The 18104-nt window shown below is 42.4% G+C and overlaps 1 protein-coding gene across 1 annotated transcript in view; it reads right to left on the bottom strand.

Annotated features, from left to right (window-relative positions):
- LOC126100616 (uncharacterized protein CG3556-like) overlaps positions 1-8686 on the bottom strand; it is a 646754-nt gene extending 638068 nt beyond the window's left edge. Inside the window, exon 1 of the mRNA XM_049911243.1 lies at positions 8615-8686. The gene's annotated coding sequence lies outside the window, so the exon portion shown is untranslated. The remainder of the gene's footprint in view (positions 1-8614) is intronic.
- Between the last annotated feature and the right edge of the window lie 9418 nt (positions 8687-18104).

The following is an 18104-nucleotide window of genomic DNA, read 5'->3' as shown; positions in this document are numbered from 1 at the left end:
CACACTTGTTAGGGGTTGCAGATATCGACCGCGGTCCGTAATAGATATCTCTGGACCCGTGAGTCAGGACTAGCACCGCTCCGCGGCTTGCGACAAGTATCTAGCGAGCTCTCGGCCATTCTTCCTCTGGAATGTAGCATAGCCTTCAGCTGATAGGACGCAACCTCTAACAAGGCGCTTTGTCAAGTATGGCATAAGTAGTGCCTCTCTAGATATGTTTGTAATTACATATAAGCAGCCTATGAAGAAGCCTGTAACACAAGTTAAGTACAATATATATTATTTTTTACCAACGACTACTAATTATTTCAGTCGTTGCAGATACCGATTATGCAGCGAGCTCCTTACCAACTTCACAGCCAAACCTGCAATATATGTTTCTACGAGAGTGAGTCAAATGAAAACCTTAAATTTGTAATAACAAATCGAAAGTTCGCGCCGTTATCCTGTAAGTTGGTATGCGTGCTACAAACAGCGTGCAGAATGACAGCATAGTGTAGATACACACATACCGTCGCCGTATCAGTATAAAAATGGCCGTCCCACTTGCAACTTGCATCAGGGAAGAACAGCGTTCTGTTATTCGTTTTTCGCGTAGTGCAGGTGTGAAACCTATTGAAATTCATCGACGAATGAAGGTTCAGTACGGTCATACATGTTTGCCACAACAGCAAGTCTACGAATGGAATAGGAAGTTCGCAAATGGTGTGACTTCAGTGGAAGATGCACAACGAGTTTTGACGCCACAGAACATTGCAGCAGTTTAAGCCATAGTGAAGGAAAACCGCCGAGTGACACTGAATGACACTGCAGCATATTTACAGATTAGTCATGGGTCACCACACCACACTGCGCATGATGTGCTCCAGTTTCACGAAGTGTCTGCAAGATGGGAGCCACGGCAGCTGACTCCTGAAATGAGAGAACGACGTGTTGCTGCTTGTGAAGAAGTTCTTCGGCGCTTTGAACGAGAAGGTGGTGGCTTCCTTGCAAGAATCGTTACTGGAGACGAAACCTGGGTTCACTTCCACCAACCGGAAACGAAGAGAGCGAGCAAGGAATGGCGCCATTCCTCATCACCAAAACCAAAGAAGTTTCGAACAGAACCATCAGCAGGGAAGGTTATGCTGACTCTCTTTTGGGACGAAAAAGGCGTCATTTTGGAGCATTACACGCCTAGAGGGACCACTGTCACCAGAGCATCATACACAGATCTCCTAAAAAATCATCTGCGGCCTGCAATCAAATCAAAGCGACGTGGATTGCTGTCAGCAGGTGTCCTTTTGCAACATGACAATGCAAGTCCCCACACTGCCCGTACAACAGTTGCAACAATCACAGACCTGCCTACAATTTGAGGGTCTTCCTCATCCACCATACTCACCAACCTTGCCCCAAGTGATTTCCATATGTTTGTACGACTCAAAGACGCAATGGGAGGAAAGAAGTTCCGTTCTGATGAAGAGGTACGTCACGCGGTGCTTGAGTGGTTGCGCGGACTACTAAAAGAATTTTTTCTAAAGGATATTATGCAGCACTTTGTAAGCGCTGGAGGACTTGCATTGAGCGATGAGGAGATTATGCTGAAATGTGATACGGCTTTGTACCACTTCTGCACAATAAATAATATTTAAAAATATATTTAAGGCTTTCATTTGACTAACCATCGTATTTAGCATTGGCCACCAGTCATCACAACAACTGACGAAGAGAATCATAACAGTGGTGATCTCTTCCCATGCGATTAACATGCCTCTGGTCCCTTTAAAAAGGCCTTGAAAGGTCGACAATTCCCATCGGACGAAAATGTGCAGCAGGCAGGACGGACTTCTTCACGCAGCAAGAGGCGGTGTTTTACCGAACGGGTATCTTCAACCGGTGCGTCGGTGGGATAATTGCCTCTCTGCTCACAGCGATTTTACCTGATTGGCATACCGGCCTCCGAACGGGAGCTTTATGATTGCCACTTACTGTGCATGACCACAATGATAGTCTGAAGAGATCCATATTTATTTCTATGAATTTCTGTGTGAACGGCGTTGCGTTACTGACTACACTACAAGAATTTCTAAATTGTGCTCTCACTGTTACTTTTCCATCGTCGTATATTTGTAATTTTTCGGTTTATGTCGTTAGAACAACATGTGCTACATTACAAATTAGATTTTATTACGGAATTCGTTAGTCCTTTCAAAATACACACATCTCGTGGAACAGTGTAAACCATTATTCAAAGTATGATAATGGGACGGAGCAACAGAAATCCTTTCCTTTCAGCGTTATAGAATTTAAGAATGAATGGTGGGCTCCATGTGGCTCCCAAGTTGTGCAGCGATCGTAAACCCTAAAATTACCAAACAAGCAGCAACCAGTCGCAAAATCATATTTTATTTATTCACTTTTGCAAAAGGATTTCAACTGATTAACATAAAGACTTTATGTTCGACCTATGCATGAGACAGTATTACTACTCAGGGCACATATTCGTTGAAAGCACCGATGATGGCTGTTAATCAGTTGAAATCGATTTGCAAAAGTGAATAAATAAAACATGATTTTGCGACTGGTTGCTGCTTATTTGGTAATTTTAGAAATTAATAAATTAATAGCTAAACTTACGACACGCCATATTTGCCATACATGAATCACCATATTGAGTGCCTTGCAGGATCGAGTGTCAGAAACTAACAAGAAGGTTATGTCTCAGCTTACACTGATGCAATCCACAGCGTAATCTGCGGTGCTTATCGAACTAGCGTATGGTGTTCGCCCACTGCTTGAATACTGCTCAGCAGTGTGGGATCCGTACCAGATAGGGTTGATAGAAGATATAGAGAAGATCCAACGGAGAGCAGCGCGCTTCGTTACAGGAGCATTTAGTAATCGCGAAAGCGTTACGGAGATGATAGATAAACTCCAGTGGAAGACTCTGCAGGAGAGACGCTCAGTAGCTCGGTACGGGCTTTTGTCAAAGTTTCGAGAACATACCTTCACCGAAGAGTCAAGCAGTATATTGCTCCCTCCTACGTATATCTCGCGAAGAGACCATGAGGATAAAATCAGAGATTAGAGCCCACACAGAGGCTTACCGACAATCCTTCTTTCCATGAACAATACGAGACTGGAATAGAAGGGAGAACCGATAGAGGTACTCAAGGTACCCTCCGCCACACACCGTCAGGTGGCTTGCAGAGTATAGATGTAGATGTAGATGTAGATGGATGGAGATGTTTCAGTTTCTTTCCCTCAGACTTGGTATTACAGACGTTGCTCATACATTGGGAGGGAGCAGAGTTAAGAGAAGAAGTTCTACATATAGTGATTTTCATAGTAAACCAGTAAGCATATATAATGCTGAATGGTTGCTAATGAGAGATCTTGGGTGTTCCACAGGAATATTATATTGAATCCAAACTCTTTATAATGCGTTTCGAGCGTGACCCTTTATCACACAGTCTGGTAAATAATTTAAAAATTCGGGGGTTTATAAAATTGTTTGGTTCCTGAGACGAGATCTAAGCGTGCCAGACTGGGAGCGACTTCATAACAAGGTTTAGAGAACACACGTACGGAAGTAATAATAGTGGACTAGGCTGCCATCTAAAAATGAAGGGCCAAGATTTACCCGCGTTAAATGAAGGTTTAAAAGTCCTTCACATCGAGCCTAAGGAAATGGACCTTGATATCCCGCAGAAACTCGAAGTATATGTGCACCGCAAATTATTAGGTCTACAACTTTAATTCCGCCGTTTTGCAATAGACGGCTGTAGCGGCAAGTGGGGTTCGGGTGGTTTGTCATATGTGTAATACAATAAGCTTAGGCATCAGTAAACATAATGCCATAAAAATATTAGTCGATTTGTGATTGCATCATAAGGCTACTCTCGATTAAGTACGTCAACTTACGTACCCATTTCTCGTCATCTGCGGGAAGTTATAATTTTCTGCTTTAACATGAAGAAATCTGCGGCTGTGGCTCTTAAAATGCTGGATAAGATCAGTGGTGAGGTAACTATTAGTGGAAGAACGTGCAGAGAATGTTTTCAACGCCTTAAGAACGGTGATTTTGATGTCAAATACCGGCATGACGGTGGAAGACAGAACGTTTTCGTACCTATTGAAACAGACGAAGACAGTCACAGGACATCATTATCGATAGCAATTGATGCTTTCAAGCCCAGCACTGAAACACAAACGGCCACAATACAGCGATAGACACGTAAAGGTAATTTTGCAGCAGGTCAGTGCTCGACCCCATGTAGCAAAACCCGTCAAAATATATATGGAAGCGTTGAAAAGAGAAGTCTTATTCCTTCCCCCGTATTCTCCATACGTTACTCTCTCTGACCACCACCTTTTTCGATCAGTGGCATACAGTCTGGCTGACCAGCACTTCCAATCATATGAACAGGTGCAGAATTGAATCGATTCATGGGTCCCCACAAAAGATGCCCAGTTCTTCCGCACGGGATTCGTATGCTATCCGAAAGATGGGAGAATTTAGTGGCCATCGATGTGCAATACTATCAATCATAATTTTTTTGTACGTTTTTCACAATAAATCCCTGAACTTCGAGATAAAACGGCGGAAGCAAAGTTGTAGACCTAGTATATTCTAACATTGTGAATGACGAGCAGATTGCAAGCAACAGGAATTGGTTTTTTAATATCTTTGATGATGTGTTGCTTTAGTGATATCATTTAGGACTCCTGCTTTCACGACGCTCGTTTGTCATCCTTTGTTTTATTGTTTTTTTTAATGCATGAATTGATACTCGTTTTTGCGGTGCTCATGCAACCCTTTGTGAAAATGTGTCTGGCTTTTCTAGTTCGCCTAACACTTGAAATTTCATTCACTGAAATTTGTTTCGCGTTATTACGTACAAATATAACTGATGACTGGTTGTCACCACCCCGAGCGCACCATGCTCCTCCTGGGACAGTTTCTTGGTGGTTTTTAATAAAGATTTGGTTGTTTGCTTATTATTTTTAATTCCTGTCCTCGTAACTTATGTTCTCACTGATTTTATATGCAAGGATGGATGTCCCACTGAGATTATTTGCCTATGTACTCTTATCACTTTCGATTGTTGTGCGAAATACGTTTTGGTTTTTCATTCTTAAAAAGGAGGGCGAGGACTGCGTCTATGCTGTTCAGAGTGCAACATGCTCTAGTGCAACAGCTTTCGGCACCTTTTTTAAGAACGGTTTTATGATTTGTTCCTATAGTTTTATTATAGGACTTAAATTTTGAATTCCTGTGCTTGTATAAAAATAAAATCTTCGTAAAATATCCTCTTCCCTGCACATCTTTTATCACCGAATGCAGTGGTATGTATAAGCTAATGATATAATTTGTTACTGCCATTTAATACATTCGTATTTGAATGTATTCTGCTGTACTATACGGGTTGTTCTCATTAATATTCTGATGTTTTATGATATTTATTTTTACATAGGGCTAACTGTAGCCTTTTTGTTACTTCCTGTAATTTGTCTTGTATTTGACCGCGTTTAGAGCGCTAAATTCGGTACACCATCTAGCGGACTTTTAGTTTACTTCGCTCTGGTCAGCATGATTGTTCACTTTAGTTTTCATGTTCAGCCACTGCGCTTGACTATTTTCTCTGTGAAATCTCGTGCACTGTATATCAGTGCTTATGCAGCTTTCTTGTTCTGTACACCGATACATATTCTGTAAGTTTGTCTGCCATTTGTTTTTCCTTACTGTGTGGGTTGTGAAGTATTTTTATATTCATGATGTTTGCATTTTTTTAACAGACCGTCTGATGATGGATTCAATATAATATTTCTATGGAATACCCAAGACCTGTTATTAGCGATCAGTCAGCATTGTATACGTTACTGGATCACTCATAGTGGTCGCATATCTCATGCACGACTTCAAATCGCAATTGGAATTTTCATAATAGATTCGCCAACCAAGAAAAATTGAAAAATGCACAAATAATGCACAGTGTTAGTGGGCATAGACTATCATCAAAATCGTATGGTACTGCCTGATTCAGAAACGGATTCCAATAAACTGTCCCTGGCTGGATTGCGTGGGTACCTTATGGGGACGCAAGTCGCCGATGTGGCGCCAAATAGACTCGCACCAGGCCACTGAGTCACACGAAATTACTGCTAACCGACTAGGGACAGGTCATCTGAATATTAATAAAACGAGAAATTTGTTAAAATTAATACCATCTCCGTGCTGTGATTCCTGCTTCGTTGAAGAGTACACTTGTACCTGTACTGATAGAATATGATAAATACAAGTTCCCAAGAAAATTAGATTTTACAATATTTTAAAAGGAAAGGATTACTTTTGCAGAGTAACTCATAGTTCCATAAATACGATCCTTGCCAAATGTATTTGCCGTTGCATTCGCCTTGTGAAATAGTAAGACTTGAGCTCTCGCCTTAATTTTTCGCGTATCAATATATAATTAAATTTTACACAGTATGTAGGGTTTTATATTTTATAATGGAGTCATCCAAATGTGCGGTTTGTATTATTACGTGACCACTGTATCTGGTGAAATGAGCTTTGCCTGATGCCAATAAATAAAACTTCTGACAATAGAATGTACATTACGAGACGTCCGGACGGGTTGCTACTTTTATTTCTTCGTAAGCTGTACGTGACGAATACGACTGTGTCAGCTGGTTACTTATTTTGCACAAGTCCGCAGCTCGTGGTCGTGCGGTAGCGTTCTCGCTTCCCGCGGCAGGGTTCCCGGGTTCTATTCCCGGCGGGGTCAGGGATTTTCTCTGCCTCGTGATGACTGGGTGTTGTGTGATGTCCTTAGGTTAGTTAGGTTTAAGTAGTTCTAAGTTCTAGGGGACTGATGACCACAGATGTTAAGTCCCATAGTGCTCAGAGCCATTTGAACCATTTTTTTTTTATTTTGCACAAACCTGGAATCGCCGTTCTGGGTGAACACATATTGGAAATATCGGAAATCACAGCTCCAAGGGTTAGATTTTACAGCCTGATCCAGTGCAGCAGACACGGCCAAAGTATTTCTTCATCACCCCATCACTGTGGAAAACACTTTGTGATGTCTTTCCGCCATTTATGTAGCAATCGGCTGAAAGTCGCTATAAGGACTTTTGGAAACAGTAATATACGCAGGGCAGAACATTGCAAAAGGATGCCCTTCGCTGAGTGTGAAAGGCATCTGAGCAGCTAATCTAATGGTCCAACAGGCATACCTGGAGAGGATTTCGGTGTCTACAGATTTGCTTCGAAATTCCTTTATTGTATTTCTCAGCGTCTTATCATCGTAAATAGTACCATGACCGATTTTGACTTCTTAGCAAGTCGTATCTAAAAACAAAATGGGATACTAAAATACTATGAAACTAAATTGCAGCTAATATGATAAAATAGCCAGACGTTCGCACACAGCTTAATTTACTATAACTGGTTTCTCTAGTCTGACGTGAGAACCGTCAGATCTATGAAAATAATGGTATTTAGCAACAAAATTAGGTAAAATTGTCTTAAAGTCGCCTTACTGCATATAAACTCCGTATCATTGATTGGTGGTAAAACGTTAAAGCGTTAAAAGTACCGCTAGGTGCCATAGTAAAAAAACTGTCATGTTACCGCCAGGTCAATGAATGTAAGTTAATACTCTGTAAACTGACTTTTAATCAGTTTCATCTAACGTTGTTGCTAAGTGCTGTAATTTTCACAGATCTGACGATGCTCGCGTCTGACAAGTGAAAGGGGTTATTATAAAACTGTGTGCCCCTTGCAGCTTTGTTACCTGTATATCAATTACAGCAGTAGTATGTCACCTGTAGGCCCTACCTACGTTTGCTAAATTGTAACAAACATCTCTACTCCTTTGAAATCCTTACATGTCAGCTGAACAGGCCAAAAGAGCCACACTCACAATGAACAATTCCGCGGTCGTATTGAAATGAAAACAATTACAAATTCTATGTTTGTTGCGTAAAGTGTGTTATGTGTAAAAATAATTTACTAATAAAACTGAATTCGAAACTTCGAAGGGACATGGCAATTTGATATATTTAAACGAAATAATCAGCTTAATACTGCATGTTATCTCTTATAGTGGTGTATCACCTTTCTTTATTTGTAGAATAAATTTCCTTTATTTCAGTCTATGAACCCAAAATTGTTCGGTTCTTAGACTACCGGTTCCGGGTAGCAGTGACCACCTTCAAATCTGTTTAAAAATATGTCCCAATATAATGAAGCCATAGTGGCATCGTCAGAAGATAAATTATGTTAGGATATGTCTTAAAACAGATCTGAAGATAACTGATAGCCGAAGGACTTAACAATTTTGTGTTCGTAGACGGAAATAAATTTATTCTGTACTTTCTGGATCACTGTTCTATTCGTGCCCAAGTCGCAACTTGTGAATCGCATATTTATTTTATAAGTCAATGTAGACTTAACACATTCCATGGGCCAAATACAGGTTTATTAAAGTATTGGGATCTTTCCATATAATAGCTTCTGATCGTGTGGACGGTTCTCGTGTGAGGAGAGAGAAGTTTGCCCGTTCCAGCCTAAAGTATTTGAGCAGTGACCGACGACTGCGGCAGAAGCTTGCGTGGTACTCACCGTGCCGTCAGCCCCTGTGCTTTCGCTGCTGCAGAGTCGACCACCCCGCAGTCGACGCTCGACTGTTCCGCAGCTGACAGCTGACTGGCGCAGCGCCGGGGCCCGCTGCCCTTCGGCCGCGCCCGCCACCTCTCGGAAAGACTCGGCCCGCGCCCGTGACGTCAGGGTCCGGGCCGCCAACGGCAGACCGTTGAGTCATCGCTCGGCTGCGCCGTGCCAGCCGAGTCGAAATGTGCGGCTGCCCGGCTCGGCTTGTCAATTAATCATAAAGGGGATTTCATGCGGGCTGGTCACGGCATCACGGACCAGAAACGGCCAATCGAATTCTGGCAATTTAGCTTCACAGGGCCTGCCATCGAGTACAGCTCAATAACACCGACGGCGATTTCTGCTCAAATCGCCACGGAAAGGAAGCTGTCAGGACAATAACATAAATTGAAAGTGCGGAACAACGTTGACTGAAGTGAAAAAAGATAAAAATATTAACAGTATCGTACCCTTCCATGGAGCTCTGTATGTTTGTACTCAAAAAAAAAAGTCAAACAAGTCAGCATCGCCCTGCACAAAAGCTGTATTGAGACTGCTTACCCATGTTTATTCTTCCCCCAAGACACTGTAACCTAAAAAAAAGCCCTATCCACCCCCCACACCCCTCACTGCATTTGCATCCACCTCCTGTTTGAAGTGGATCCCTGTTTTATTAGACAAATCCCGACACCTTTCCACTCTACGACGCAAGACACGGAATCTATAGCCTACACGTTCGCAGAACCGTCTGACCCTCTGATTCAGACCCTCCACGTGGCTCCGAACCAAAGATCTATACTCAGTCCTGCCAACTACACTGCAGATAGTGAGCTATGCCATCTATAATGCAAGAAAGACTGGCTGCCTTTCATTGGAAACCAAGGAGAATCTCTTCTGATCTGTAGATACCAACACCTGCAGTTGGCTGCACTTTGTGCTTTTTTCTGGCAGCTAGAAGCACCTGTCCCACATGTGGGATGACTGTCTGCATCCCCCTCCTCCATGTCCTGATATGAACACCTAGCGCACATTGGACTTCTTATTGCCTTCAGAACCATATCCCTAAGGGGCTCCATCATCCACCTTACACTTGAGCTCAAATTAGTCAATAATCTTACCCTCTGAGCTTGTAGGCTAAGAGGCATCCTACAGAACAGAGCAACCACTGAAGCTGGCTCAGGATATTAGCCACAAATCGCCTGAAACCTCTTTGTCAGAGAAGCTGGGCAGGCCTTTCATCAATTTCCCAGAAAGTCTTCCGCTGCCTGCCACACCTTGAAATGGTTCCTCAATCAACCACTGATGAGGGATCAACCTCAATGAAGACAACAACTGGACCGACCATGCCAGTGGACGAATTGGGGTGACATTGATGTACTGGACGCTACTTGGATCCCTACGTCTGGCCTACTGGCAAGAGTCTCAAGCTGCATCACCGATGCCTCCCTGGAGCTGTGAGCATAAGGACTCCTATTTGACTCGAATCCGATCTAAAGACAATTTTCACAGTCCCTATCATTAATGTGCTGTCTGTGACTCCAATGCTCCAGTTGTTTGTAAGTTTTTGTTCACGGCGAGAAATTTCTTCCAGTAAAGATGAGACATGTTACAGAACTTTTCCCTTTACATTCGTTCGACACTACATCTTATTGAAGTTCTGCAAGTTTCTTTAATGAGTAAAATTCCATCTTCGATAGTGAGTCATGGACTGTAAACAGTGATAGACAACATCATGGACACATAATTGACAATTGGCTAACCTAATCGACTTGGCGGATAGTTGTTTGTCATGGACGGATTGAGTCTTAAAAGGGCAGGTGTGCACTACAAGCAGGAAGCGCCTACCAGGCTAGCGGTGAACATGGCTGTGCGCAACAGGTTTTTTTCAGGTTAGAAAAACCCCCTTAGGATCCGACACGAATTGCCTGCGAAAACTGAAGTTACATTACCAACGTTGTTCTCAGAGGATGCTCGTGCTCGCAGTTAAGATATAGAAAAGGTTAATCTGATGTTAGTAAACTGTATGAGTATCAAGGAAAGGTCCCAAAATTAGAATCACTTATTGAAGGACATAATGCCCAGGCAGTATTAGCAGCAGAAAGTTGGTTGGAAACGGAAGTGAACAGCAACTAAACCCTAAGTTCAGATTGGAATATTTATTGTAAGTATAGGTCAGTCACTAATAGTGGTGGCGTATTAATTGCGGTAAAGAACCACGCCGTTGTAATTGGGGCGAGGGGTGACTTAGATTTATTTGCCTGATACAGACTGGGAGAGTCGTGAAACCAAAACTGGCGTTAGAGACAAGGATTCGTGTGACATATTTCTGAATGTCTTGTCCGAAAATGATTTTCTGTAGGTAGAGAACAAACCTTTGGGGGTAACGTCTTAGACCTCCTAGCAACAAACAGACCTGAACTGATCCAGTGAGTTAACGTAAAGGAAGGTATCAGTGATTGTAAGACTGTGATAGCAACTATGACTACGCCTTTGGCAACGAATGTTAAAAAATGTAGGAAGGTATTTTTACTTAGCAACCAAATGGACTATATTTTAATTAATAGGCGTTTGGGAACTTCAATTGCAAGAGCTCCACTTATCTTGGAGCAGATGTTCCATCTGACCATATATTACTAGTAGCTTCTCTAAAAACAAAACCTATAAAACACAAAAAACCAACTCAACAAAGGAAGACAGCTTAAGAAAAACTCAAACAGCCTGAACTAAGAAGTGAAGTTAGCAAGGACATCAACAATAAAATAGTGACAATGAAACCTCTGATTGACCAAGAAAACAGTACCACAGTATGAGAAGAGATGAAAAACATTATGATAACCACCGTTCGAGAAAAAATAGGATATAAAACAAGAGAGCGAAAACAGAAATGGATGACTGATGAAATTTTTTCATTGATAGATGAACGGCGAGGGTATAAGGCCCAGTTAGATCAAACTAAGTACAGTAATATCCAGGAATTCATAAGATCAAAGATTAGAGCAGCAAAAAATGAATGGCTACTACATGAATGTGAAGAAATTGAAAGCTTGCAAGCTTCACGTGACGATTTTAACTTACATAAAAAGTTAAAAGAAGCCGCTGGGACATATAGAAGAAAAAACATCTCCTCATTAACCAACAAAAATAGTAAAATAGTTCTAGATACCACTGAGAAGAAAGAGATATGGAAAGATTACATTAAGAACCTCTTTTCAGATGATAGACCAAATGTTGAGATTTCTAGAACAACCATTTAACAGGATCTCCAATCATGAAAGAAGAAATCGAGAAAGCTATTAAAAACCGAAAAACCAATAAAGCCACAGGGCCTGATGAAATTCCAATCGAACTTATTATACTCCTTGATGAAGAAGGTATCAAAGTCTTACATAAATTTTTAAAAAAAATTTACGACACTGGTCATTGTCTTGCCAAATGGCTATTATCAACTTTCATTCCCTTACCAAAGAAGATGAATGCGAGAAGATATGAAGATCACAGACTCATTAGTCTTTTGAGCCATTCTCTGAAAATATTTCTGAAAGTCATCCACCAAAGGCTATACGAAAAATGTGAGAAATTCATTAGTGAGACACAGTTTGGATTTAGGAAAGGTTTAGGTACAAGAGAATCAATAGTCGCATTACAAGCTCTAGTAGAAAACTGATATGATCAGGGTAAAAATGTAGGTCTCTGTTTTATTGACTACGAAAAAGCATTCGATGGAGTACATCATAAACTCATGGAAATTCTCCAAATAATTGATATAGATGAGAAAGATATCCGCTGTGTAGAGAATTTATACTGGAATCACCAGCCCAGGTTAAATTTGATAATGAGATCACATATTTTGTCAGTATATGTAGAGGAGTCCGACAAGGATGCATACTGTCACCTCTGTTATTCAACTTATACTTTGAGAGTATTTTTCAGGAGGCACTTAATGATGTAGAAAAAGGCATAAATGTTAATGGAGTGTATATCAACAACATTCGTTATGCCGATGACATGGTATTGATAGCTGATAATTTAAATGACCACCAACAACCCGTCAGCACAGTAGGAGATTACAGCAGTACTCTGGTCTGAATATTAACATCAAAAAGACAAATTTTGTGATTGTTGCACATGAGTCTGACTCATTTAAAGATGCAGATCTATGATTTAAATGGTCTGTAATACAAAGAGTCAACAAGTTTAAGTACCTCGGAACATGACTTTGTAAAGACTGGCGAGTAGACTTGGAGATAAAATGTCGCATAGAGAACGCCCAGAATGCCTTCATGAAATTTAAGAATATTCTTACAGGCACAGACCTAGACCTAAACCTCAGAGTCCGATCTGTAAAATGCTACATCTGGTCAATTCTTCGATATGGCTCTGAAGGCTAGACACTAAATATGACGACAACGAAGAAGTTAGTGGCCTTTGAAATGTGAATTTATCGCAGAATACTTGAAATACCGTGGACCGCAATAATAACCAACTCCGAAGTACTGGAACGAATGAACAAGCAGCGAGAAAATGACCGGTGAAAAATCTGCAGTTGAGATACCAGAAATATTCAAGTGTATATACTCGAGTATTTCTGGTATCTCAACTGCAGATTTTTCAGCGCTCATTTAACTTTAGGATTCTGTATCTTAGAATGAACAAAAATGGACTTGTACCACTATTGAAATAAGCCCTTCATATATTTATTGATGACGATGAGAGAGAGGGAGGAGAGAGCTACATTCCCTCACTCCGTAAGACACTACGGAGGTCCGGAAATTAGTCTAAGATTTTTCATCATCAGTCATCTGGTTGGGTTGTTGTGGCTAATCATGACTTCGACTCCTATACCAGTTTGCCTATCCCAGCGCAGTGTCAATAAACCCTCCATTTTTTGTTATACAGAGTGATTTTTTTCCGCCATTTTCTAAGGATTGATCAATGGGAGGATACGAAACGGAAAATGTCTAATGAACTTAAGTCCGGAAAAGCATGGTTTCCATGCCAGAGACCGTTTATTCTACCATACATCGTTACAGAGTCTGCAGTCTAATACGCGCTGTAATATGTAGGCACAGTTACAGTATGTGCTGAATATGGTTTTCTTGTGCTTCATCGCGCCGTAGAATGTTCTGCCTCACAAGTTCACATTGGGCAGGCTGCACCCGAACAGTAGCATGAATGCGCTTCTCCAGTGTGTCCACGTCTTGAATGGGCCGTGCATACACGATACTCCTGAGATGGTCCCGTAACCTAACATCACACGCGTTGAGATCCGGTGAACCAGCAGCTCGTGCAACTGGACCCCTTCCTCGGATCTATCGATGAGGGAAGACACGATTGAGATGTGTGCGGACGTTAATGGCGAAGTGGACTGGAGCATCATTGTGTAGCAGCCACATAAACCTTCGAATCGTCAACGGAACTTCGTCCAGCAGGGGAGTCAAAGTCACAAGCAAGAAACGCCGATATTCCGTCCTGTTAGGCGACGTGGATCGAAGACTGGTCCCAAAATACGGCCGTCAGTTACCCCGGTTTCACCTATGCTGATGGTTTGCTGTCACTGTGTCATGAAGGTTCTGCATACTATCCCACAGATGACTGTTGTCAAAACTGAAGATACCACTCCGCGTAAACGTGGCCTCATCTGTGGACAGCATGGATGACGCAAATTCCGTAATCGTGGTTGCCTTGTGCGGAAACCAGTGAAAAAACTGCTCCCGATGTGGAAAGTCTATCGGTAGTAAGTCCTGCACATGCTGTAAGTGATAAGGGTAGTAACAGTTGTCATGCAGAATGTTCCACACGGTCGTCTGGCTTACCCTGTACTGGCGGGCCGACTGCCTAATACTGACACGGCGGTCGCCTTCCACAATGTTAATCACATTTTCCTGGTTGTAAGTAGGCTGTTTATGTTTTCTTATCAGCAACGTTACGTAGCGCTCAGTATGAAAATCACTGGCTGTGCTGTGTGCAGTCTGTAGCTAGTTTGCATTGTTGTCTGCCATTGTAGTGTTGGGCAGCGGCAGCTGGATGTGAACAGCGCGTAGCGTTGCGCAGTTGGAGGTGAGCCGCCAGCAGTGGTGGATGTGGGGAGAGAAATGGCGGAGTTTTGAAATTTTTTAGACTGGATGTCATGAACTGTTATATATATTATGACTATTAAGGTAAATACATTGTTTGTTCTCTATTAAAATCTTTCATTTGCTAACTATGCCTATTAGTAGTTAGTGCCTTCCGTAGTTTGAATCTTTTATTTAGCTGGCAGTAGTGGCACTCGCTGTATTGCAGTAGTTCGAGTAATGAAGATTTTTGTGAGGTAAGTGATTTGTGAAAGGTATAGGTTAATGTTAGTCAGGGCCATTCTTTTGTAGGGATTTTTGAAAGTCAGATTGCGTTGCGCTAAAAATATTGTATGTCAGTTTAAGCACAGTCGTGTATAATTGTTCTAAGGGGACGTTTCATGGTGTCCGATATTTTCTGGTACGTCCTTCATGACTTCTGCTTCTTGAAACGCCCCTGTCTCAGACAAATGGCGAAACGCTGTTGCAAACATTGAATAGTGTGCCTGTTGCCGGCTGGGACAGGTCTCCTGATACAACCTTGCTGTCCGCCGCCCATTGCCATTTGCCTTTCCGTAAGTATACAATACGTCGGAAAGCTCTCAATTCCAATACGGAACCACTGTGTACGAGCTGTATCACATACACTACAAGAGAGTCAGCAAGAGAAGTGAATCGGATACGATATTACCAATGACTATGGCAGTAGACGGCGCTAGGGCATGTCGTACGAGGAACAGCACCACCCTCTAGGAGGTAACCATGCATGTTGTAACTTTGTCTGCATGGTACGGAGCTTATTAGACCACAGTCGCTGTAACAGTGTGACTCAATAAATGGTCTCCAGCGCTGGAACCATTCATTCCCGGACATAAGTTCATCAGACCTTTTTTTTGTTCAGTATGCTGTCATCTAACAATACCAATCCACAATAGTGTCTGCACACGGTAGAAAAAATCATCCTTTACATCTCGTTCTTCCTCTACAATTTTCACCCTGATGTCATCACTCATGTCCTACCATCATGTTCTGCCTACTAATTACTGTTTCCAAATATTCATTTCCTCGCCGATTTTGCATAGAATCTCTTCACTTTTCACCTTGTCAGTCCACTTAATTTTCAAATACTTCTGCAAGACAACCATTTTTGGCGGGGGTGCTCTCTTACAGAATACCGAAGCACATTGTCGTGATCAAGCACATTACCTACCTACAAGTCGAGCGCTCTAGATCTCTGCTGAGGCGTTTTCTACCTGTGGTCTTGAGGTCTCGTGGCATAGGGCCAGATCCAAGGATCACGAGGGCAGATACGTATCAGACCCGTTGTGACAATACAATTAAAATCTGGCAAGCGTGTAATTCTTTCTAAAAACCGGACGAAACCGAATGGAACTCGCGTTCTCTGAGGTTTTCGTACAGACTTCATCATGAATACAGGCTGTAACAGAACGACGTTTTAAAACTTAGGGAGATCGTAAAGGATGGAAATTTGAACGTTTTAATACAAGGAAGTCGAAGACGTGAAACAAAGTTTATACAGCACTGTGCACTTTCTACACACTCTGTAGGCTAAATGAAACATCAGGATACTGTAGTTTCGAAAACGTTTATTGATGATGGAGAAAAATCAGATACAAGAAGCCAAATGTTTAGCTTCACTACTGTGAAATGTTTAGTGTGATGACAATCGACTTCGTTACAAAATGTGCAATGACGAACTTTGTTGTGTTTGATTTTCTGTAAGACTCCGTACTCGTCTCTCATCGTCTGAGAAGTTGTAAACGTGCGCTCAATAAGCTAAAATTCTGTTTCCACTGGCATTGAATGCACTAGGGATTTTATGTAATCCCAGTGAAGAAAGTCAAGAGAGGTAGTGTTAGGGGAGCGCAGAGGCCAAGGGACTGAGCTGCTACCGTTATTAAGTACCCTCAACTCACAAAAAATTTATTATTATTCAAATGGCCACGATGAATATAGTACTGCAATGAAATATTGTTCTTTTTAGGATTAGCTTATTACAAATCCAACAAGTGCATTCTCAGAATCAGCAGACAAATCAATAATAATAATAACAATAACAACTCACACAAATACGAAACAAAATTCGCGGTGACTGATGGTGTTGATTGCTAGAACAGTTGTTAAAGGGGAAGGGGGTTAAGTTAAAATGATGCCTCCCTCGAGGTAATAGCATGAATGTTTTTTGACTATATGTGCACTGACTGAGGCTGTGAACCGCTAGTTGAACTTCAATACGACATACGTTGGTTGAAATACAAGGCTGCAGGTGAGATGGACTCGCTACAGTCCTCAGACAAAGATTGCTAATAGGCCCAGGCTTCCGATATGCTCACCCCTGGACTGTCCAATGGATGATGTGGAAACAGGCCAATGGTGCACGACTGCAAAGGCCGCGGCCGGCCTGCCCTCGCACCGAGATGTGCAGAGAATCCCGGCTGTCGCGCCAAAAGAACCAAAGCTGTCCTCTGTGGCGGCTATCCATCAATTTGCCGAGTATACAAAGTACCTCTTCCGAACTGCCTATACCGTCCTCTACGGTGGTCATCCAACGATTTCCATCAAAATCTCTCCTCCCTTTCGTCCTCGACTCCAAATCCTCTTGGAGTCGCAAAAATTGTCCCCTACAATCGCCAAGTTGCCCGCGCAGATTGCGCCAGTTGCGAACTTATAACACCCCGCCAGAATTCCCACTTAGACACGGCATAGCGGTATTCCTCCAATGAGAAAGTTTGCTGCCAAAATCTATGTTCTCCTCCCCCCCCCCCCCCTCTCGCAAAACTCGGCGCCAGAGAAACGAGCGTGCATTCCACACCTGCAGTGAACTATGCTCTCTTTCGCAGAGGAAGTCATAAAACTCTTTCGGCCGCATACCCAAGGTCGACAATACGACTCCGGAATGTATGCTGCTGACCATTGTCCTGCTGAAGACAGGGTCGCCCTCGCGCGCTGACTTTATGGCGAGATGCCACCACCTGCACTCACAATTTTGCAGAAGCCTGGATGCTTTGCTGGAAGAGCTTACGGCTGTTTCCTTTACTTCTGCTGCCCTGGCCACGTCTCCCTACCATTCTCATCGATATAGAAAGAAATCTAGTTCCCCAACTATTATTGCTAGCGCCAAACAAACTCTGGTATTTCCTGTCATATCTATAATTGCTCGTCCTGAAGGGTCGCTATGTAGATGAAATGAAATGTCGTGTGACGAGTCCCTCCCGTCGGGTAGACCGTTCGCCTGGTGCAAGTCTTTCCATCTGACGCCACTTCGGCGACTTGCGCGTCGATGGGGATGAAATGATGATGATTAGGGCAACACAACACCCAGTCCCTGAGAGGAGAAAATCTCCGACCCAGTCGGGCATCGAACCCGGGCCCTTTGGATTGACAGTCTA

This window comes from Schistocerca cancellata, chromosome 9 (assembly GCF_023864275.1).
Source record: "Schistocerca cancellata isolate TAMUIC-IGC-003103 chromosome 9, iqSchCanc2.1, whole genome shotgun sequence".
Lineage (NCBI taxonomy): Eukaryota > Metazoa > Arthropoda > Insecta > Orthoptera > Acrididae > Schistocerca > Schistocerca cancellata.
Note: the sequence above shows the minus strand (reverse complement) of the source record. Positions and strands in the feature narration are given on the sequence as shown.